Consider the following 23,789-nt stretch of genomic DNA (forward strand, 5'->3'; position numbering starts at 1 on the left):
TATGTGTGTGTCTCGGTTCAACAAACGTGCTCCGTTAATATCGCGATAACGCTCGTAATTTTGCGGATCCGCGACGATATGACGATGTAAAGTACAAAGGTTGACATCGTCCGGTATACATATATAATCCACGCTATTTTCACTTTGTGGGGTATTGAAATTCGTTTAAATTCCACGGCATTATTCGTCGATGTGTAATTTAATTCACCGGCGGCAAATAATCGTATAAATGCACAGGCCGATCATTCACGCGCGCTGACGACTTTTTCATAGTTTGCACAGCATTGTTACGTTTCGATATTACCTACGTAGAGAGAACTGCCGAGCAAAATTCGCTATCTCAATTTTTTCATTCCCCGCAACATTTGTGTATTTAACGTTCAATAACGATACTTGAAAAAAAAAACATTCGCAAAACGGAATGTAAAATTATATTAGTGAAATATATCTCTGCACGGTATATAAAATAGACTGCACTATAAACTATTAATTATCACTTTTACGCATACGTCGGTATTGTTCCATCATAGGAAATGGCTTATTTAATCACAAAATTTATGATACAAGTTCGCACGACGATAAAAACTAATTGGCAACATAATTTTAAGCCACAAATAATCGCAGTACGGTATGCGCTATCGTTAACGTGCATATCATGCAACGCTCATCGTTACAATGTTATTGTTATAGTGCGTAACCGTTAGTCCGTTCGTTATCTTTCGATACGCCTGCTATTTTTAGCAGATAGATTTTTTTAATTGCACGGCAGCTACACTCGGTGTGCAACAGCGAAAACGGGAGCAACTAACCTGTGCATAGTGCATTTCAATACTTTTATGGATACGTTTACCTCTTCATAGAAACACATGTACGTTATTGCACTCTTCATTCCGTTGAAATTTATTTACACTCGCAATAAAACGGTGTATAATTATATGTAATATCGCGGTCATATGATGCATGCCGTGTCAGATTCAACGATCGGTGCTATTCAGGAATAATTATATGCAATAGCGATCAATGTCCCATATTTTTTTTTAACAAAAATTTCTTCTTCGCATATGTTAATTGCACCGCTGCTATTACACTCGCATTTTCGCGACGGTCTCTGTTGCATGTATCTGTTATCTTAATCGAATGGCGCTGCAATAACGGATTGAAACGCTCGACTATATTTTGCGCAACTATATCTTTTGCAGAAAATTGTTCTTCACACACAAGCCCTTGGAGTATATTTAATTGCGTCACCGCTATTACGCGCAATCTCGCGGCATAAGCGCTTTCATCGATTGCGTCCTTTGTATTAATCAAATGACGGTGCAATAACGAATTGAAACACATAACTACGTCGTTTGCCACGCAAATGGCTGTATCGCACGTTGCGAATAATATAAAACCGACAAACGGTCAATGGCAATGCATCGCAAACGGCTTATTAATTGAAAAGTATGGCTGCGATGCTGAAGGGCTTAATTACGGCCACTTTCGAAAAAATTAAACATTCTCATTCTGTTCATGTAATTTGATTATTTCAGTGCTCCAATTTTGCCTTCGTTACGCTTCAAAAATTCTGAGCATACAAAATAACAAATAATCCCCTCGTGAATAGTTGTATATATCCTATATTTTGCCAAAAACTCTCTTTAATCTCCGTTAATCCCACATTATCCCCGACACACTTCCACTACGAGAAATCAAGTTTGAATGTATGGCATAATTAGTTGCGAATTCACTGCTCTAATCCCGAATTTATTGCAAAATAAATTTATACAATCATCGAAAACATTTCAAAATCTATTTCGTTACGAAACAAAACTATATATTAATGCAATCGATTGGTTTCTCAATTTTACATTTCAATTTCAAAATCAAACGAGAGCAATTATATTAATACAGCTTACTTGTGTAGTAATATAAGTGTCAGAATTTTATTTTTAATTATTTCTTTTTGATTTATTCCACGAATAATACATTTTGAAACTAGAATATTTTTGGCCATTTTACTATCACAGAATTATAATGTATTCCGTGTTTATGTATCTATAAAAATAAAATATTTTTGTAATGTATCAGATTTTTGAAAAATTAATTAGATATTGATTGTAATGTATTTCTTTTTTGTTTACAATTACCGTGTGTTTTTAAAACTTAGATTACTATAGCATAATGATAAATAAGCAACCCTCTTTTTAATGTCAAATTTCTGTTAATTGACAGAAACAACAAATTCGAAATTAGAGTAAAAAATTAGCACTTATTTAAAAGTATTAAATATATATCATTCAAAAATATAAGAAACAAAATATTAAATGCATTTATATGTGTGCATTACGTAAGCTTAATTATTAAATGCCGTTTAAAAAGAAGAAAGTAGAGATAAACGATACGTAAAAATAAATATTAAATGTTGCCATTCGATATATGTAAAAATATAGTCTGCAGCATGTAAAGTCTTTCGCGGAGTAGAGACACTTCTTGATAAACTATCGAAGAATGACGATGCTTTATTCGTGTTTGTCACAAACCGCAAATTTATGGTAGCAAAAGTCAAAACCCACGAAGCGAAGTCTCCGTCATCTATTTCGGAATCATTTCCATTTATCCATATTTTATCTCCTCAAGCGAGACATCAACATACAGTGGACATGAAATCGATGAGCGGACAAATAAAAGTACTCGAAAATCTCGACAGTAAGATATGACAGATGTAAAAAACAAAATAAATATCTCTCGGAATTATGTAGATAAATCAAAAATCAAAACATCTATTCAATGAGTAATCAGACGAAGATCGGAATTCTATAAGTATATCAAATAATTCAAACTATCTCTGATTAATGCATAAAACAATGTTTTTATAATCTTGCTTTTATGGAATAAAATTCTATCATTTTTAAAATAATGCTTTGCAATATATAAATAAAATTCTCTCTTTTAACTTAACATTTAGCATTAACTCGCATTTCAAAAGCATGTATTTAGGACTTTTGCAATTTCGCACGAGAGAGGAATGAAACACATCGAAGAATGATGAATTAGTAATATGTAGGCGGACTACACGCAAGGTAAATTCACTGGTCGATCGTTCTTTTGTGATGCATGAGATTTCCACGATCACGTATAATGAAATGGGAAATAAAGTGCGAACAATTCCGTCACTCTCCGGTCACTCACCGTCATGGCATTCCATTGAAAAGAAGCGTGTACGCACACACTGCCTCATTGTTCCTGTCACGACTTCACGCTTAAAAAGTACTTTCAATTTAAATCCTTCCGAAACGAGAGGCATTAATTTAAATTTGAAATTAGAACGATTTAGGCCTTTTCTCCGATAGACTGACTTGTTGCAAAATAATGTTTCGAAGTGAGCATTTTATACGTAAGTGTGAGATAAAAGCATGTACTCTAAAAATCATAATAATGAATTATTAATTTGTTATATACACATATATACGTATATTGTTATGTTCAAGTGCAATTTACGTACTATAACATTCGCGCACTTTATTCATCTTTAATATTCGAATATTATTATTGTGTTTAAATATTATTTCTCAATACTTAATAAATCATGATTATATAAATAATGATTAATCATATATTATAATTACGCAAGAATTATATGTAAAAATACTAACGTAATTCCTTATTTTGTATTAGTTTGGCTAAAGGATTATATTTTTAAATTCTATTGTGTATTATTATCATTCTTTTCAATCATCAATTCTCAATCTCAATTATCAAGTTAATTCGACTGTGGAGCAATAATGGAAATAAAATAAATATAAATTTGACTAAAAAAAGTATATCTATACAATATACGGAAAACAAAATAACTCGTCTTAATATATGTGCATAACATGCATTAATAATTCATCATTTAATAATTGTATTTTAATCGCACATCATTACAAATTGAAGGCAATTTGAAATTAATTAACGGTTAATTCGATATAGTTGTTCATGAAACATTCAATAAATTTAATTATCGTAAAGCAGAAGATCCAAACGATAGTTCAGCTAGATCTACATCATAAAATCGCTCATTGTCAGAATTATAATCAAATCGCGTTATAAAATCAATCATGACGCCAATGTTACGAATCAAGGCAGAAAATTATTCTATATACATTCTCGTGGTACCATTGTCATAAATACGGATAACAATCTCAAAAATTAAACCACAAAGAGAATCGATGTTTATATTCATCAAATTAATTATTATAAATCAATTTAAATTAAATAGTAAATATAAAATAATTTTAATTAATTATAGAAATTTTAAATAATTATATAAAAACATTTTCCAAAAATATTATATTAATATTTCAACCGTAAAAAGAATTTACTATTGAAAGATTAAATATACTATTTCGTTATTAAAAAAATATAAAAAATATTTATATTTTAATATTTAAAAAAATATATGCATATGTGCATTTAAAATTAATATTCCATTAAAATGAGTGAAAAACGCAAAAGTAATGTAGACGATCATGAAAATTAATGTAACACGCGTCTTACGTATAATGCATGCGTTCCAGTAACAAGAAGCATTCGCAATTAGAGGTGAATAATTAAAAGGTTGTTAGTCTCACCACATATAACTCAAATCGCGTGAAGCAGAAATAAACTCTAGAATTTTCAAGGCCGGCCAACGTGGCTGAGGCACAGAAGCTCGATCGATCGTTCTCTTTGTTCTGCATAAGAGTACGTAAATAATCGCGCGATAAGCGTCATATGTTCACGCATCATTATTGATACAGATGAAACAAATAAAAAGAGTAGGTAGCCGCGATTAGCCATAAAATTAGCAAAAATCATGTAATAAGAAATCACGTAATATAATATATAATTCAGTGTACAACACTCATTCTATAGTGTAATAATTATCTCAAAAAAAAAAAAACATATCAAGTTATTACTATTTTTGGTATATGTCAATATTGGTATATGTCAATATTGTAAATTTATACTATCGTTATATATAAAATAATCCTTATTATAGCTACTCACGAATTGGAATCAGATTGGAAACTTCTCTATCAGCAAAATCAAAGCGACACGCGATGGAAATAGATAGAGCAAATGAAGAAATGACTTTCCGCGGCGATCTAATGGACAGCTTTAATTACAACACAACGGGTATGTATATGTATGAATAAATGTGTGTGCGTGTATTGATGGCATACAGATCACATGGCGTGCAGGGAACTGTTCGAAACCATCGTAAATTTCACAAATTACCATAACGATTCTTTCGGCGTTATGCATTTTTCATATATTCGTTCACAGATATAACGAGTACACATGTTCTTTTTCTCTACTTTCAGAGCTCAGTTCGTCACATAGCTCAGAGATTTGGTCTGAACAAAAAATCTGAAAAAAAAGACGATGTACTTTATCATATTTATGTCAAAAAATAGTGTCGCAGAAAAATAAAGAATGAGATAATAATAATAATGTCTGAATCTACAGATTCGTCTGCAGTGAAATGCTTATGCACGTCTTTTATCTCCAGCCGCGATTTTATCTATATGACTGACGTCAATCTACGTGAGTTTATCATCGCAGATAACGTAAGAAAGTTTTAGCAGATCTTGGTGAAGATTCGATTGGCATGATACGTTACAAGGACGACACTCCGTATCTGACACAGTTACATGCGAATGCAATCAATAGAACGGGAAACTCAAGCTACGTACCTTGAGAATCGTAGAGGCTATCCGGAACGAGGCGGATATCTACCAGGGAAACGGTCTTCTTCGCATCCTCGATAATTATACTCGCCTTGTTAAGCGGCAGATGCTAAGTCGGATTATCGGCGGAAACTTCGAACGTACTCCTACGTACGCTGGAAATATGTGCAGGAGCGCGAAGAAGAGATTTCCAAACCAGTGACCGCCTAGATCTGCAATAGAAATGAAAGTTCCGATTAGATACGGGCAAATCGTTTGAAAGTTTAGAGTTCGGGAAACTTCAATCATTCTATATAAATGTATAACGCAAATTGTGAGTTTGTAGCGCAAAAATATCATCGCAAATTTTGCAAAAAAAGACGAAATAAGAATTAAGATAGAGAGAAAGAGAGAGCGAGAGAGATTCATATATTTTCGATATAAATAAAATATAAAATATTATCAAATTGAATAATTTTAAACACAATATTTTTTTTAAGTGGCTTCGACGTATAATCTAGTCAGAGACAAAATGTGTATGATGATTAAGCAAATTAGAGATATTTTTTTCGCGCACGAATAATGATAACGACCCGAGCTCATAACGAATTATCTTGCCACCATTGACAATCTCTATCGCGAAAGTTTACAACGCGTGATTCGCCCCAGTTTCACGTATTCGAATATTAATATGGACAAACGAGCACCCGGGTTAACGCGAAGCGTGAATTCACCCTCCGTTCTAATTCCAAGCTTAATCCAATCTGCATGCAATTGTCAACGAGAGTATGCCACTATGGAAGCACTTGATTTTAATTAAATCCAACGCAGATTAAATCTACGCCGTAAACGTGCCGCGGTAGGGACAGATTAGACGCTCCACCTTATTCCTGTAGATTAATAACGATCGGTTGATACGTTCGCTCTTGCGAAACTCTGTACTCTCGTCCTATTACAATCTGTGTGATCAATTATCCAATCGGTAGTAATCAATTTTCCACTCCATTAATCGATACCTGTATTCCATTCGATCATTGCCATTTGTGTACAATTCGCATTTATAGTTTCAAAACAATTACTAGATCAAAATATATGTATTATGTAATGCATTTTAAATTAATATTATATATATTTGATAATATTAATGCTTCAGTAAAATAAAAAAATGCTATAAATATTAATATATATATTTTATATCTATACGTGTACGCAGGTGCATCAATAATTTGTAATAATTAGTTAAATATGTAATAATTAATATTTCACATTAGATTAAATTAACTTATTAATAATAATGTTTTAAAAAAAGCTTCGTCCTTTATTCATAATTTAATTTTCACCTAATTGATAATATTTTTCAGGTAATGTATTTTCTACATTTTTATCGTGAAGTATAATAATGTAAATTTTACGAGAAAAAAGGTAGCAAAATTTTTCTATTTTCCATTAAATAAATATTATATCATAAAATAATATTAAAACAATTATAACTTTTAAATTATAATATCTTCATATTTTTCAAATCTATATATAAAGACTTATTCATTTTCTACAAAAGCTATATTATACTTCTTGTAGCTAAAAATAAATATTGTTTGAAACATGAAAATAGTATTCCGTTAAAAATATAAAAACACAGCAAATGACGCAATGCAAGCACAAAAAACGTACACAAAATATCTCATTTAACTCTAACGTAGTAGCACAATTTCTTGTTAATTACCGGCGTTTTTGTAATTACATCGTCATGGCATTTGCGCGACCGCAGTTAAGAATTCCATGTAATTCGAAAACGTGCGCGTCCCGTAAGGATACGTGCAGTCTTGAATCGTGACACGTTCGTTTTTTCCTGAACTCGAAGAGTCCACTAGCTAAAGAGAGATTGCTTACGACCAAGGCGAATCAAGTTACAAGCTCTTCCACGCGCAGTGTCTGACCTGAACAGTAATGGAACTTGGAACAATTGGAACGTCTCAAGAAGTGACTTGACGCTGGACATACTCCAAGTAAAGAGCCCTTGGTCGATAACTTGTCTTAGCGGAAACGTGACCACGTTCGGTTGGCACAGCGGACACTATATTAAATGATCGTTGAGTTTTACACGGATTTACTCGAATTGCCAATTAGAAAAGCGGCAGATTGCGTCTTGCAGTCTTGCCTTTGCTGTCACATCATAACCCGTATCAGCTTTTATGATACATAAAAAAATTCCATAATGCCAAAGGGAAAAAATACTTTAACAAAAAATATCATATACAAAAAATACGAAAAATATCACTAGTTTTAAAATAATATTAATATATTGCTTTTCGTAATAATATATAATATAAAAAATATTTATTTTTTTCTGGTGTAACCTATTTCTTTTCGTCGTGTGACATAGACAAATAAATCCTAGCAAATTACTGAAAAATACTGAAAAAACTAATCAAGCCATCGAACAAATTGGACGTCTTTATTTTTTCTCAGTGCAACGCGCCATTTCCATTGTCTCTATCTAGATATGCCGTATCCTTATCATCTCTGCCGGAACCACCTTCTAATGGTTGAGACTATAAGGAGCTAATAGTATTAGCACAGCAGGCGAACGAGCTCGGGAAAACAATTAAGCTAAAAGGAACGTTGATTCTTTCATGGAAACGAGTAGATTACATCATTAGACTGACAGGAGTGTTATACATGATATTCATATACGTTGTCCAATTAAAATTTTCGTAGATAACTACCGTGAATCGAGCGCGGAGTCGGTGCAACAATATACGCAAACCTCATTCATTTTCGCAGCCTACATTCGTATCGCGTGAAATTGCTTTTTCCCTTTTCGTCGAGTGCTATCAGATGCACTAATAAATGGCCGGTTGAAGTTGGCCCATTCGTTTGCTGAATAAAAACCGTACTCGTCATACGCTTTCAACTGTAATTTAAATTCTAAATTTTTTTATGAAATGTTGTTAACTCTTTATTAGAAAAATGTACATGTTTTAAATTAGCGAGAAATATTAAAATATAAATAAGCAAAAAAAAAAATAAAAGAAAAATATGAAAATTGAATGACCACTACCTCTAGTCAAAGACCTTTTTGATGCAGAAACTATGTAATAATTAAATATTTTAAAATAACTAAATGTATTATGTAATGTAATTTTGAAAAAATGTAATCATATTACTTTTATAAAGTCACATAGAGAGGAACAAATTTAATATTCACTTTTGCGTTTGTACTAATTTCATTTTTTCTGCTTTTATTAATTTTTCGTTAATTTGAAATGTATATATCGACGGTCTTCACCGCAAGAATTCTATATGTATCAAAGTTTAAAGTTACAAGTTATAGTCAAAGTTGAAATTGATGCAAGTGAAACGCTTAAGCACCGCTTAAATGTTATATTCTCGTAGTCAGCGTAATAGCACATCCTCGAAAATAGCAGAAGCGAACCTCCGAATGGTGATAACGACTACCGGATGAGGAAGTTCCTGCTCATCGGACGTTAATGACCAGCGGAATATCTTTTTCGCAGCGGCAACTAACGCCCACAATGAGGCATGACTCTCCCCGATGATTTACGGCACTCAGAAATAAATAAGCATGTCAATGTCACATCTTGTCCAATTACAAAAAAGTTTAAACCGAAAAACTTCAGCAACCTGTAATTGTTACAGAACAAAAAATTCAGTATTTTACGAAATTATTTTATAAATAATCGTGAACAATTCAATTATTTTAATATTTAATATACGTACTTTATATTTGCGCACGGTATACCTACATATATAATTTTAGTAAGAAAATTGACAGACGAATGACGTTTAGCAAACGTGATTACTATCCAAAATCAATAATTTGCAATCTAATCGGATAAACTGAATTAAATACAAGAATAAAAATTTTCAATCGATAAACATCGAGAGAGACACCGCAGAGATCTCCGCGTTTTCGATCGGCTGCGCCGAGACGAAGAGATTTAGCGCGGCTTGTCCGGTCAATGTACGATCGAATCTGACGGCCCAACTCCTGTGATGCATGATTAATTTAATTTATCCGTCCGCTCCAACTGGTGCGTTATTAGCCCGATTGCTCTTCCGACGAAGCGCGTTGCGGCGTTCCGTCTCTCGCACCCGCGCCGTCGCGCGCAGCAACACCAGCATTATTAATTCGAACGTTATTAAATTTTCGATAACCCCTGCCGATGCTACGTGTCTTGTAAGCAAGATGCCGAGTAAGCTATCCGATCGAGCGCGCACAAACGACGTCGTTACCCGACTGACATTGCGCTACGTGCGAAACTTTTCGACCTCTCCGTCCTCGTAAATGTCGAGATTAAACAATGTGCGCCGCGTCGAGAAATTCCGTCGCTGCCATATTAAAACTAAAGTGCCTATCTGTATAATTATCACGTCATACTATGCAAAATTTATAACTTTGTCATAAAAAAAACTACAGTAATTTTATATACCGTATACCGCGCTTACTTTAGCTAAGAATCTTGAAGAAAAAAAAAGAAATATAATTTATATTATCGTTTCAACGCAATGTTATATATATGGTATATATAACGTATGTGTTAATAAAGACTTTAAATGAACCAAATTAGATACGACAATTTTATACACATAACAGCTTCATGCAATTTTGACGCAAACATGGATACATATTTCATGAGTTAAAACTAAAATATCTATCTATAATTACAACCTCATACTGTGCAAAATTTATAACTTTGCCATAAAGAACTACAGTAATTTTATATCGTATACTTTGACTCGTAAGATCTTGACTTTAATTTAAATAAAGTATAGTACGACAATCTTAATGCACTAACAGTATCGTGCGATTTCGGAGGTCGTCAAGCATGATGAATATAAGTTCACATCCATCACATCACCGAGCGCGCTGCAACAGAGAGTGTACATACAAACCCCAGGCGTTTTTCCGCTTGGGACACGAGGGCGACCGATTTCATTGATTAACGACATGCGTTTCGTAATGAGAATTCTCGGCGTGGCCGCGGCTCGTTGCGCCAAATTGAAACTCCGTTGCTTGATTTATCGCCGCCAGGAGGACGAGGCGTGCGCCCGCGCATTGCAGACGGAAAATTAATTGCAACTTGCAGGCTACGCGTCGGAAGACTGTCGGGAAATGGTGAGAACTGCGGGAAAACGAGTGCGGGGGATAAAGAAAAATGCGTGTCCCGAGACGTCATCCCCAGAAGAGAGACTGCGTGCGCGTCGCGTTTGTGTACGGAAGCGCGTGGATGATGAAAAAGCGAGGATAAAATGAGAACGCGCGTGCTGATGCGGAGAGAACTAAGGAGGATGAAGAACGGGAAGGTGGTTCCGCGGTCGTTGAAGACGAATAAGGTACACCTAATCTATCCGTGTTCCCGCTTAATGGATAGAGATGCCATTTTCACGGCGGGATATCTTCACAAAGAACGCATTGTACGTTATTGCTCTCTCTTCGCGTATATACCTGACGGGTATCTAAAATACGCGAGTAAAAATATCGCGCCCTCCGGTAAGAGTCGGTAAGAACGGCGACTCGTCAAACGTTGCAAATTTCCTGATTTCACCTTAGATGTCGACCGCGATTTATCGAGACTGATATATAGCACTCGCGAGAAGGAAAAGAGAGAAAAACGAGCGAGAATGGATGCATAGACATATAAACGCGGAGCGAGATGAGTGACGAATAAGCGAGAACGACCGGGATAAAACGCCTTTCGCGTCGGGATAAAAATATTTAAGTCGGAGCAGAGGTCGAAGCACCAAGAATTTCAACCGGCCCCGACATCGCCGAGACATTTCACGGCGGGCTCATAAAGTTTTAATCGGAATCGCGCGCGAGACACGCTGCATCTCCGCCAGGTGCAATTCTCACGTAGTTCAGTCATCGTCTCGTCCGTGTTTCATTCGTACAATGGCCAGAGGGAAAAAAACGGTAACGGCTATAGTTTTCGTGAACGCGTCGCGACGTAGATGGTGAAGAAAATAGAGGAAACCTGCCGCCGGAACGTAAGTAAGCCGTGCGTCACATCTTTGCCGAGAAATATCAAAATGAATAGTGGATGAGTCGGCACTGGCTGATAGAACGATAAAACCTCGGATAAAAACGGCGCTTGCTTTATTTCGCGGATTTACGTTAATAGTAAATTTCCCCCCTTTTTTACAAGTGTTTTATGTACCATTATAAATTTTCACCACGGAAACGAGAAACGGTAGAAACGCGAGAAAATTGCTCCTTGCTTGCTTCGAGCAAAGCTATTGCACATTTTCCGTTCCTCTCTCTCTCTCGTCTTACACTTCGTCCTTCCTTCCGCTTTATCAGACCATAATAAGTCACTTTGGAATTTAATTAATCTTTCTTTTTAATTATTTTTGTTAACTTAGACCCGTTTAAGTTTTCACCTTGAAGCAATTCGTCGTTAGTATCCCTCCCTTCTCGCGTTTTCTTCGCGATTCGACAGACCGATATACGACGTCACGTGCATCGCATATATTTTACACAGGCCAAATGCCGTACGTAAATCCTTCGTTATAACCGACGAATTCGATTTTTCTAGCTCCTTTGCAGGAAAAGTTCCCGCCCTGATCCTATTCCTTATTCCGCTCCATCATGTCCTTCTTTGTCTAAGTTTTTTATCAGTTGTACGAGTTTGCGGAAAGAGGGTATATCGAGGCATCGATCACTCCTCCGCGAATGGAAAATTTGCAAAGTACGCGAGGCGTTACGAGGAAACGTTACGCGCGCCAGGAGTTCTCGCGAGGAGGATAAGTTGAACGAAACAAATACGCCGTATCGCTACAAGCCATCGCGCGCAAGATAGAGGAGCTCGGGCGCTATATATCCTGAGTAGATGAAAACTAAAAATTGCACGAAAGCGAGCCATTCCTGACACTTCCGGGCTCGCTCTGACGCCGCGCGATACATCTGTTAGCGAAAGCGTCATAATTTATCTCGCATATATACTATGTGTATCCTTTTGCGCGCCGCGCAGCGAGTGTATCTTTTCGTCGAGCAGCGCATAAAAGTCTTATGGTAATTAGTCCGTAACAAAACGGGCGGGAGTTTTACGTAACTAGAAAACGTATTCATAGTTATCCGCATCTACGATACACCGTACATGTCTCAGCAACAAAAAGGGAGTAAAATCGCATTCTCACTCTATATCCGTTAATTAATCTGACATCTCACAGATCGTACATTCGCTCAAATAATGCATCCGCGCGCGTTGCGAATAAATATTAATAGCAATTAATTCATGGCAAAGCAGAGAGAGAGAGAGAGAGAAGAGGGAATTCGTGTAATATATGAAATTCGTAAATTGTCGTAGCAGAGGTCATAGCTTCTAATTGGTGAGCGTTTCGTGCTAACATCTGTGACGAGTACGAGATGACGGTGAGGCTGACGCGCAGGTAAAGGTGGATTAACTAATTAGAATGGCGTACATATACGACGAGCCCTGACGATTAAGACGGCAGAGACGACGGCTCCTGAACTTAAGGAGGATGTAATCGTCTTAGGTCCGTAACGACTATCGGGACGAGCTTGCATTAATCTTGCGCCATGCCTGAAGCTGCTTGATATGCGGCCGAGAGTTCCGGCAGGATCTGCCACCATCGCCCTTACAACGATCCTAAACCGAGACCGACACCGACACTATAGTGCCTTAGCAGACGCGTCCTTCCAGAACGAGCCAGTCTCCGCACATTCCTAGCGAGATTAAGCAACAAGGTCTCTTCCGTACATTCCCGACTCGGGAGTCGCGTACTGAAATTGACGCTTGTGCTCTACGTGTTAGAAATCGAAAATTAAATCGTGCGGAAGTTTATCGAAGCAAGAAGGCACGCATTATATGTGCTCTACAAAGAAGTGCTATATATGAATGATTAAAAAAAGAATATTTTTTATAAATATATCTTTTTTTAATTTTATTTTTAAGTTTATTTCAAATTAAATCCGCATATTTAATTTTGAAGAAAATTAAATTTAGAATTTAATTTGAAATAAACTTGAAAATAAAGTATATCTCTCTAAATTATAGATATCTGGACTTCTTATCAATGTCAACTCCTTTCCGTCTAGATATAGAACTTTATTTAAAAGCGTTGCAACGCTTGGTGCATGAAAGCTTTTATGCACGTGCCCTTAAGATCATTGGCATTCGAGTCTAGCCGGCCATTAGGTGTATCCTTTTCCGTTCCGATAGGAAATGCTACTCTCCGATAGGTAACAAAGTGCCGCTGCACCCTCAGTCGATGCTATTAGTTGCAGCGATACGCTATACCAAGTCGCCCTTAGATCTTCCTTCGAAAGCAAGGCGTCAGAAAGGACCAAGAGAAATTCCTGCTCGATTTGAAGGAGCAAAAGTGAGAGAGAAGACGTTCAAAAATATATACGTTCATAAATATGTATAAAATATATATTACGCAAACGTGATGCGATATTTTTCATCTGATCCTCCCGGAAACCTTCGCAAACTTTGTCACGTTCTTGGGGTAGATTACTACCTAACAGGTACTTACGACGTGTCGCAAAACTGAGAATTTAACATAATCGTAACCGGAACCGGAAGGTTGTTTCGTGATATCGTGCCGAGAATTTCGCATATCTTTTAGCACTGACAAATTACGCTTCGAAAATTTGCAGCATGATTAAAGTTAGTACACACGCGCATTAACGTATATAAGTTCTTCGGTCGCAAGCCGTTTACTGCAATTTAAAACTATCATGTTACGTTTTCAAGTAAAATAAGTGTCGTACTAAAATTGTATTGCTAAGAATATGTTATAAAATTAAAATTCTTAATATTTTAAACATACCAAATTTTATTAAGAATAAAATAATTTTAAAAAAATGTTAATTAAATTCGTAATCATTAAATTAGAAGAATAATGCGTTTATCTCAAATATATTTCTTTTAATATATAAAATATTTTTAATATCTTTCTGCCACGTGCGATAAGAAAATGAAATATACTAACAATAGGCTAATGTATCATGAAAATTGTAATTAGTTAGCAAATATCAAATATCACTTTTACTTTTCTTACTAGCCGTTCTAAGTCCCGATCCCTATCTCGAAATGCGTCTTTAGCCCGTGTTAATTTCACCGATAGAGTTGAACGTCGAGGGTCTATTCTGCTGATTGCGGGGGTCGAACGAGTAGTCGATGTGCGGATTAAGTCGAGAGGGCACCTCATAAATCAGAAGCTCAGCCAGCTATGTCTGCGGTGCTGGAGATAATAACCATTTTGCGCTTCCATAGGCTGTGTCCTTTCACATCGCACCGAGCGATCTTACGACGGACAATCTATATGTGTGTATATATATATATATATATATATATATATATATATACGTGTGCGTACAAGAGTGAAGGAGAGGAGGTTGTACGAGAGAGAGAGAGAGAGAGAGAGAAAGGAAATCTATTCAATTAACTCCGTAAAACGTAAATCGTACTCTCACCCTTGTCCCTTCCACTCTATCGCTTCTCTATCGACCTTCGATTTTGCTATGGAGTTTCTCGCGCATTCAGCAAACAGTCTCGTCTCTCTCTCTCTATCTTTCGCGCGCGTGTCTCCCTTCTGCTAAGATTTACGATTTCAAGCGTAGCAATTTGTTTCATTTTACAAATAGCCAATTTTATTACGTAATATGTGTTTCTGGTCGAAAAGATTTTTCCGTTTATTTTGAAGAAATTTAATCGCAAAAGTGCTTTTAATACGAAAAAATTGAAAAAATAACAAATGTAACATTAAAAAAAAATATATATATTTAACAAAATCTCATTCTCTCATTCAATTATGGGGTCTCTACTCTTTCATGAAATTTCCAAAAGCGTACAACGCTACCACACAACGATTTAACATCGTAAATCGAAAAATCACGTAAAATGGCAATTCAACTCTTGTTACGTGCAATGTATCTGCTTTCGTACGCTAAAATCCGGGATTTTCGAGATAAACCGAGCTCAAATCTACAGATACGAAATTTCCCCGTGCATGCAATGCCCCATCGAGAGCAGACAATCTGTCTCGACTTCGACGCGAGAAGCGAGAAGCGCAAGGAATGAAGCAGCAATTCCTCCACCTTTGCGAGACACGGATACGCGTTTTCGTTGTCAGTTCGGCATCGGTATCGATAGGTGGGATCGGGTGGAATACAGCAACACATCCGATCGACATAATTTACCGTGTTTCCACGGCGCACACGGATAAACGTCACATCGTTCCCATAGGATCTTCCATCCACGCTCGCTGTCAAGGTTCGCTGGCGACGTGCCTCCTACGTGCCTCGAATTCAAGTCAAATATCTGGAAGAGTGTCGCGCTGATTCTGTACGACCGCCTCGATTTCGAATGCGAGCCGACACTGATACGGGGCAACGCAAACACATTAATTCATGGATTATTCTCGCGTTAACTTTTCGATTACTTTCATTATCATATATACAATCTACAGAGAAACATTGTTATATTTACGCAATTAAAGTGTACGATTTAATTATTTTAACATGCGATAAATGTCAATATATTTTATCGCTTCGAAGAAATATTATAATCATTTTATAACATTTATTTTATCAATCATAATCAATGGCGTAAATGTGTTTATAAACAATGATATAAAAATGCAAATATAAAAGCGAAAAAGCTTGCTAATTGTTCGCTCTTTCATCGCTTTTTAAAAGAGTCTTTCAAAGTGCTTTCAACTTTAAATTAATTCTTCTAAATACAAATGCGGTTGAGATAGTCTTATATTAACAAGATAATCAATTTTTTAATTTTTAACAAAGACCTAGAATATGTTTTTAAAATAATGTAATGAAGCTTATACTAGACAAGACTATTATAATGAAGCTAAAAAAAGTAAAAATGTAAAAAACCAAAAATGCGCGGTGCGCGGAGTCGTGCCTAACTTTTTCTAGTTAAAAGTTTCCGCAGCAATAACGAAATTCTTCGCTGTTCTCCAACATGTCGAGAGAGGAAGAAGGAGACAAGAAATTTTTTTCTTTTAATCTGACAAAAGATAGACATTAAAATCGCTCTATAAGCCTTCTTTGAACAGAGATTGTTTTGCCGAAACAAACCGCTCAATTTGCGGACCAACAACCGAATGAATGACTCCATGATGAGTTTCGTCAACTTTGTGAATCGATTTAGGGTTTAGACGAAGTAAGAAAAGATCCCCCGCCCTTCCGACGTTTGTGAATGGGGCAATTTGTCACAGTCACACAGACACTTCGTTCACGATACAAGCAACAGATAAAAGCGCACGTATATATTTTTAATAATTTGTGCAAAGAGCAACATATATGAAATATTAAAAAATTCTTTTAATGTTAATATAATTAATATTCTATTTGACACACACATACATATATATATATATATATATATATATATAATATCGATTACAATTAATTTATTTAAAATGATAAAGTTGTGCAAGAAAAGTGATATTGCGTAATATAGCATCGAAAGAAATTAAAGTACTCGTGCTTATAAATCATACTTTGTCCCATTCAATGAGTAATTATAATACAAACAATATAGACGATTATTCTGCATGAGAACATCAACCGATCACCGACAAATTCAAGCACGATATCCTCCATGGAGCATCCACGCTGACGCATTTGGCCGGCTTAATCGGATTACAGAGCCAAAATCTGATTGCGTAAATGCAATTTCGCGAGCGCTTTCAGCGTGAAAATTCTTTTCCTCTGACCATTAACAAGCGCCCTCGTCGCACTTTGACTTTCGAAATCCGTCCCTTGCTCGGGCACATAAAATTACGAGCGAAAATTGTTGGAGCTTTCCTGTACTCGACGCCCGATTTTTACTGACGACAATGAGAACGTTACACAATCCGCGCTTGAAAATTCTACTAAAATCAACATTTCCTTAGTAGATCGTTATCGGATAAAACTTTTCACCTCTGACATCGGCAAAGCTGTAGAGCTACGCTTAACTCGTGACTAAAAATGAACTTGTGTGAACACGTAAACCGAATTTTTATGAGTCGCAATTCCCGATCGCAGAACTGCCATTTTATGTCAGCGATAACATCGCTCTCTTCGATACACAGCATTCAATATTTATAAAAGGATTCAAGAGTGCGGTGTGAAAATATCAGAGAGGTAGTACGAATACCGCAGTGTGCGCCAACCATATTACTTCGTACCGCATATTATATTATATTTATGCCCCTTTTTTACACTCCTATTTTTACACTTTTACATTGCGTGAGTTGGCGTATCACAAAATATTCTAATTTAATGTTACTGTATTTTTTTCTTCGCACATATGTAGATAATTAATTATCCACGAGATAAAACACTCATTTAATATTCAATTTTCTTTTACAGTTATTTAATAGTTTCTTTAGGCAATTAAATGCAATTGTTATGACATTTCAAGATAAAGTGACAAAATTACGAAACTTTAAGCATAATCTGCAATTAGAGAATCTAACAAATCTCACGAATAATATCTCATCTGAAATTATTAAGATGTTTGTACGCCAACTCATAAGATTTTCCTTAAACTTTTTCAATGATTGCATTCAACGAACACTTAGTTCAATTTATGAAAATTTAAGGCGTGAGAGATCGATATCCGCTCTTAGTCTCTTTTTGCTTCGCAAAACGGATTTGAATGTCGACGAATCGTAAGGAGCAATAACAACTTCTTTTTGGTTCGCGAAACGTTTTACAACGATGTTTCGAAATAAGGAAAATGACTTGAAGAATAGTTGAAAATTCCCTTCGGGAAATGCGTGTATTGGATTTTCACAGACAGAACGAGCAATCTCATGCGGTCCTGGAATCTCCTTTTCGTACCGAGCCCTCTCATTGAAAGCAGCTTTACAGTTCCAACCTCGAAGAATGCCCTTGATACCAACCGCAGACGAGCCGAAGACAGTTTGAAGCGTTTGATTTCCGCAGTCTCTTTTTACTTGATTTGTACCTCCCTACTTCTAGTCATAATGCTCGTGAACTGCGATTTAATCCCGAGGAAGCTGGATCTCTTTCCGAGCAATTTAATCGAGAAAAACACGGTGGCGAGATAAATAACCGCAATTATGATTCTCTTTCGGGAGTTATACAGAAGAAAATAACCGTCAACTATTTTGATGTTGACGAAAAGATTATTTTTCTCGCATATATATAATTAACTCTATATTTTAATTATACATAATTAATGCAATATATTATACTATATACATATATGTAAGCGAAAAATTGCGCAATAATGTCATTACATCGAAAATTAAAATAATATATTTGATTAAAGTAAGATAGAAATTTTTTCACATATGTGAATATATGAAAATATATATTCGCACCTTAATTTTCAATATAATAATATTATCGCAATTTCTCGCTTTAATTCACATATTCATACGTATATGATTTTTTAATGTAATAAAAAATCTGATGTATGCTCGTCGCTTCCACGATAGTCCTTCATTACGAATAAAATGCGATACGCGTACTCGGCCGCGGTGTCAATACACTCCTAACGATCTCTTCTGACTTCGAAAGTTCGTTTCAACTTCAACGTCCTCTTTCCTTTTTATAGTCCGACATCTCGCGTGCATTCCTCCGTGCAGTCGTCTTAATGAGAGTCCTGCTCCTCCGAGCACGAACGATCGGGAAATGCACGGAAAGATGGCTTCAATCTGGCTTACCGAAAGCATACCACGCGCGTACTCACCCAAACGATATGTGTGTGTATATGTGTGTAAAATATATATATATATATATAATACATATATATATCGTGTTCAATTTCGAGTGCTCGTATTTCGTCTTGACATACGCGGTGAATACACGCGAAATGTTCGCGTGTGTATACGCGTATATTTGGACGAGTGCGTTGCACCTTGCTTTGCGATGGCGGCTCGTAACGTCGGCGATTTAATAACGACCGCGGAGTAGTATTGATCCTCGTGGGACTTGCAAACTCCTCGAGAGTCGAGAAGTCGAAGCAGCGTTAACTCGCTGCCGACGTGATAATTCGGTAACGCCCCCGATAAGAGTCCCCTGTGCAGTTTCCTCGGCGTGTTGGTCGTTTCCAGGCCAGGAGAGACGGGAGAGTGAGAGAGAAAGAGAAGGAAGGGGAGAGGCGAGAGAAAGAGAGAGAGAGAGAGAGAGAAAGGACCTGTCGACGGATCTGAAACAGGGCGCCTCAAAGCTGTTGGAAGCAGGATCCGAAGCCAGGCCGCGGAAACCGCACAACTGTTTTGTACGGCTTTGTGTATTATTTTCCGCAGTCCTCGGCTAGAGATACCCCGAGATGACTGTGATATGCAAATAAGAAGAAAACTGACATTTGACAAATACGCTATTCGCATCCAGAAAAAAGTAACAATATTTTCTTAAGTCTTATTCTTGCGCGATCTGCGCATAAGACACAGCTACATCGCAAATTTAATAATTTCACGAACCCGCGATTTTCTGTATTTTTTACTGTAATATTATTATTTCGAAAGAACTAAATTACATTCATAGTAACCGTTAATGATGTACATTTTCTTATATCGAGCCACAATAATTAATGTATTGCATATTTAATTATACACCGCAAAAATCGAAACTGCATTTCTGACATAAATATTTTAATATATTTTGTAAAAATTCACCGTCCATCCGTTATAACTATAAATACATTCTACATATATTTCGCGACGTGTTCTCTCTAAAGATATTTAATTATTCAATAAAAATTGCATTTTCGCTATTTTAAAGTTTCCATCATCTTTATCGAACGTCGCATTCATTAATTTAATGAATTCATTAACGATACACGCCATTAGATTTGTTGTAAATACGTATTTACGATCAATGCTAAATAGAAATCCAGAAAACGTTATCTCTCTGCCTTTTGCAATACTCGAACGAAAGAGACTCGTAACATCGAAAGATGAAACAGTAAGTAGAGCACGATTCGCGACAGAACACAATCTTCCATTTCTCGCAAAATGTTTATCTCTGATTAATAGGTAGATTGAACGAGACATTGATGCTCGATCCAAGCTGTCGTAAAATTGAAATTGCTGGACTCGGAAAATTTTACCGGATTCGTGATAATTCCCGCGATATAGAGATATAAAGATTGGCATGAGAATTTAAGTTTCATCCCCTTTTACGAACGATAATATTGTATTTCAAATATTCACTCCATATGAAACGTAATCTGTAAAAATATGATATTGTCTCTTTCGTCCCAAAATACCAAAAAGATTATAAAAGTTATAAAATTCCGTACGATTAATTTTACATTTCTTTCTAAAGTTAAAAAATGTAAGAAATATTGAATGTAAAAATAATATATGAAATACTTATTAAAATTCTATAAAAAAAACAATTAAATTATGATTATAAGTACCACACATAATATATATATATATATATACACACATCTTAGATTTTTAATAAGATGCCTGAACTAACTCTAAAATTGTTATATCAATTGCTCAATCTTTCACCTGTCTATACGTAATCTCTGGTTTTGACAGGTAATATTCCTCGATATATAAGTGATCTTAAAGTGATTCTTTCATTTTTTTTTAATATACTAGAGGCTCTGGAAAATAGCGAATCTAATAATAAAAACGAATTATTATCTCCTTTACAATTATTATTGCATAAGAGTGTATTAATCAAAGTTACTTCAGTCAATCGAGCGGTTCTCGAGACGTAGAAATCCTCATGACTTCCTATTCTACATCGATCCCATTACTCGTGTTAACGCAGACTGCGTGTAGTCCGCGACAGGTGTCAGGCGGACGGGACACACGTGACTGCCTAAACCGCACGGTGACTGTTTTGACACGGCTATCCGTCAGGTAATCGCGGTTCACCGTCGCTCCGACATTCGATGCGCTGTGCAATGGGTCGTCTCGAGTAGCCGCGCGCTATTAACGCGCACAGTTACGTGGTTTGTCACGTAATGGTTCGTATAACTTATATAATCGTTGTACCAGCGACAATTGCACTCGTATCGACAATAAGACACTTTCAATCGCAGCGTTTATATTATGCCAAGATAGTAAAACTTGATTCATTTATATAAGACTCATATACCAAATAAAACCGATTTACACCGCTTTTTGTGTAAACTTTTATTCGACAAGTGGAGTAGAAATAGAAATAACTTGCATATATTGAATAATAATGAAGACAAGAGAGCAATGAAAGATCAAACTTATCCGTATAAATATACAGATAATCTTTAATATTATAATATCGAATGTGTTAACAAGTAGAAAAGGATTAATAAGAATTAAATTAATGGCTTGTTGGCTAGCGGTGTGATAATAATAATAATAACAGTAAACTGTGAGATTAGCCGACTAGTAGTATACGACAAAACGTTCGCTACGTGGTTTATGCGCTTGCAATCGCGTATGCACGAACGGACGACACGCAAGCTCGCGTTCCTCTGCGCAAGCCTCGACGAATCGCGCTTTAGCCGACTGTCAAAAAGGTCAGCTTTAGAAAGTTTTCTAAGCGGCTGGTTCATGCCTGTCGAGCGTTATTTTCTGGCAACCGAGCGATCAAAAAGTCTGACGATGCACAACGATGATACGATGTGTTCCCGTCTTCTATGAACGTGTATCGTTTTTCGCGATGCATCATATAAACAAATACCTGTATAAAAAATTGACCTATTTTTAAAAATAGCTACAAATCAAAGTCCCGAAAATTCTAAAGTACAAGCAAGAAATCAACGTTCTCGAAATTCAAAGATATAAAAATCTCGGTAATCGCATAATGAGTACTGAAAAAAATATGAAAATTTAACAAAATTTAATAATTTAAGAATTATATAAATAGTATTTAATTCAAAAAGCCATCTCCCTCTCTCTCTCTTGAGAAAGCATTTCATGCAAATCATGTCGGTTAGCGTTTCCGTTAGAACAAAGTACATTATGTAGATAGCACACAACCGTGCATCAACGGAAGATAGCATTGCCTCTGTTTGCCACAGGTGCGACTGAATGTCAACCACATCGAATGATTTGAATCACATTGATCAGAGCGGCCAGAAGTCGATCGATGCGCGTATTTGTCGTGTCTACTCGGCATTTCGTCAATTACTTGAGTGGGCGTCTAAATCACCGATAATTTATCGACTATCAACTCATCCGGAATTATCATGGTCCACATTATAACTTCTATTTGTGACATGATCCGAAAAGCCAGGATTATAGTGATCAAGGCATATTAAACTTAAAACCACATTTTCACTTCTATATGTAAATATATTTCAAGTAATATATGCATATACTCGTATGTATCAAAGCAATGTAATTCTATCCAAAATTAATCTAAAATTATTTACCCATACATTTATGATTATAATAAATAGAAACAAGTGTAAATCTAATGCCTGAAAAAGAGTCGTTCAATAAATTAGTAACTCGTTTGCAGAAAATCTGTGAAAGTTAAGAGAAACAAATCGCTGATGCTAACTACTGTCGCGTAACGAGAAACTCCGAATATGGGTTGGTCTCTGCAAAACTTAATGTTAGAGTTCGTAATAGTTCGGGAACGTAAATCGGACTAAATGAACGCGAAGTCCACGAATTCCAACAGATGTACTTTGAATTAAGCCGACGATAGAATAGCCATCTCTTTTCTTATAACTATTATAGAATTTCGACTAATAACAAGTCTCGTGTAGAAACTGCCGTGACGAAAAAAGTGGAAAAGCTTTTGATATGCTTTCCGTCAGCTATCTAGGAATATAATGTCAGAAACGCGAAATGTAATTTACTATGCTGCATCTAGAGCTTGAACTATTTTGACGGGCGTAGTCACATTTAATCATCCAACGTTTCCACGTGAAAGCCATTTTGTGTGGACGTAAGTTACAAGAGTTACTCGCGTGTATTTCCTCGCAATTTCCTCGCTTCTGACATCATAACCCAAGATGGCCAACGTGAATATTGAGGGGCCCTTGCGAGCGAAAGTTGCGAAGCATTTTCAGGCAAAGACCTGCCACCGCAGGTCAGTCAATAACCGTCGTATTGATAAGTTCGCGTTGCAACTGAATTTCAAAGAGAGTAGTAATCAATGGAATTAATGGAAATGGGTCG

The 23,789-nt window shown here is 36.0% G+C and overlaps 1 protein-coding gene and 1 long non-coding RNA gene across 6 annotated transcripts in view; one reads left to right on the forward strand and one right to left on the reverse strand.

The window, feature by feature from the left end:
* Pgant9 (polypeptide N-acetylgalactosaminyltransferase 9) overlaps window positions 1-23,789 on the reverse strand; it is a 208,535-nt gene that overhangs the window by 159,631 nt on the left and 25,115 nt on the right. For 2 of the 5 annotated variants that reach the window (XM_085487108.1, XM_085487104.1), the window contains exon 2: window positions 5,706-5,911. The exons of 1 other annotated variant lie outside the window; for it this stretch is intronic. The gene's annotated coding sequence lies outside the window, so the exon portion shown is untranslated. Of the gene's footprint in view, window positions 1-5,705; window positions 5,912-6,385; window positions 6,483-23,789 lie in introns of those variants that run through there. 2 more of the 5 variants (XM_085487106.1, XM_085487105.1) reach the window with 2 other exon arrangements.
* Window positions 696-6,748, forward strand: LOC146721335 (uncharacterized). Its single transcript, XR_014925710.1, has 3 exons — window positions 696-868; window positions 5,009-5,145; window positions 5,334-6,748. It is a non-coding gene; the product is annotated as an uncharacterized LOC146721335 (long non-coding RNA).

Source organism: Nylanderia fulva, unplaced genomic scaffold (assembly GCF_048542155.1).
Source record: "Nylanderia fulva isolate GAGA-0341 unplaced genomic scaffold, ASM4854215v1 Scaffold5, whole genome shotgun sequence".
Classification (NCBI taxonomy): domain Eukaryota; kingdom Metazoa; phylum Arthropoda; class Insecta; order Hymenoptera; family Formicidae; genus Nylanderia; species Nylanderia fulva.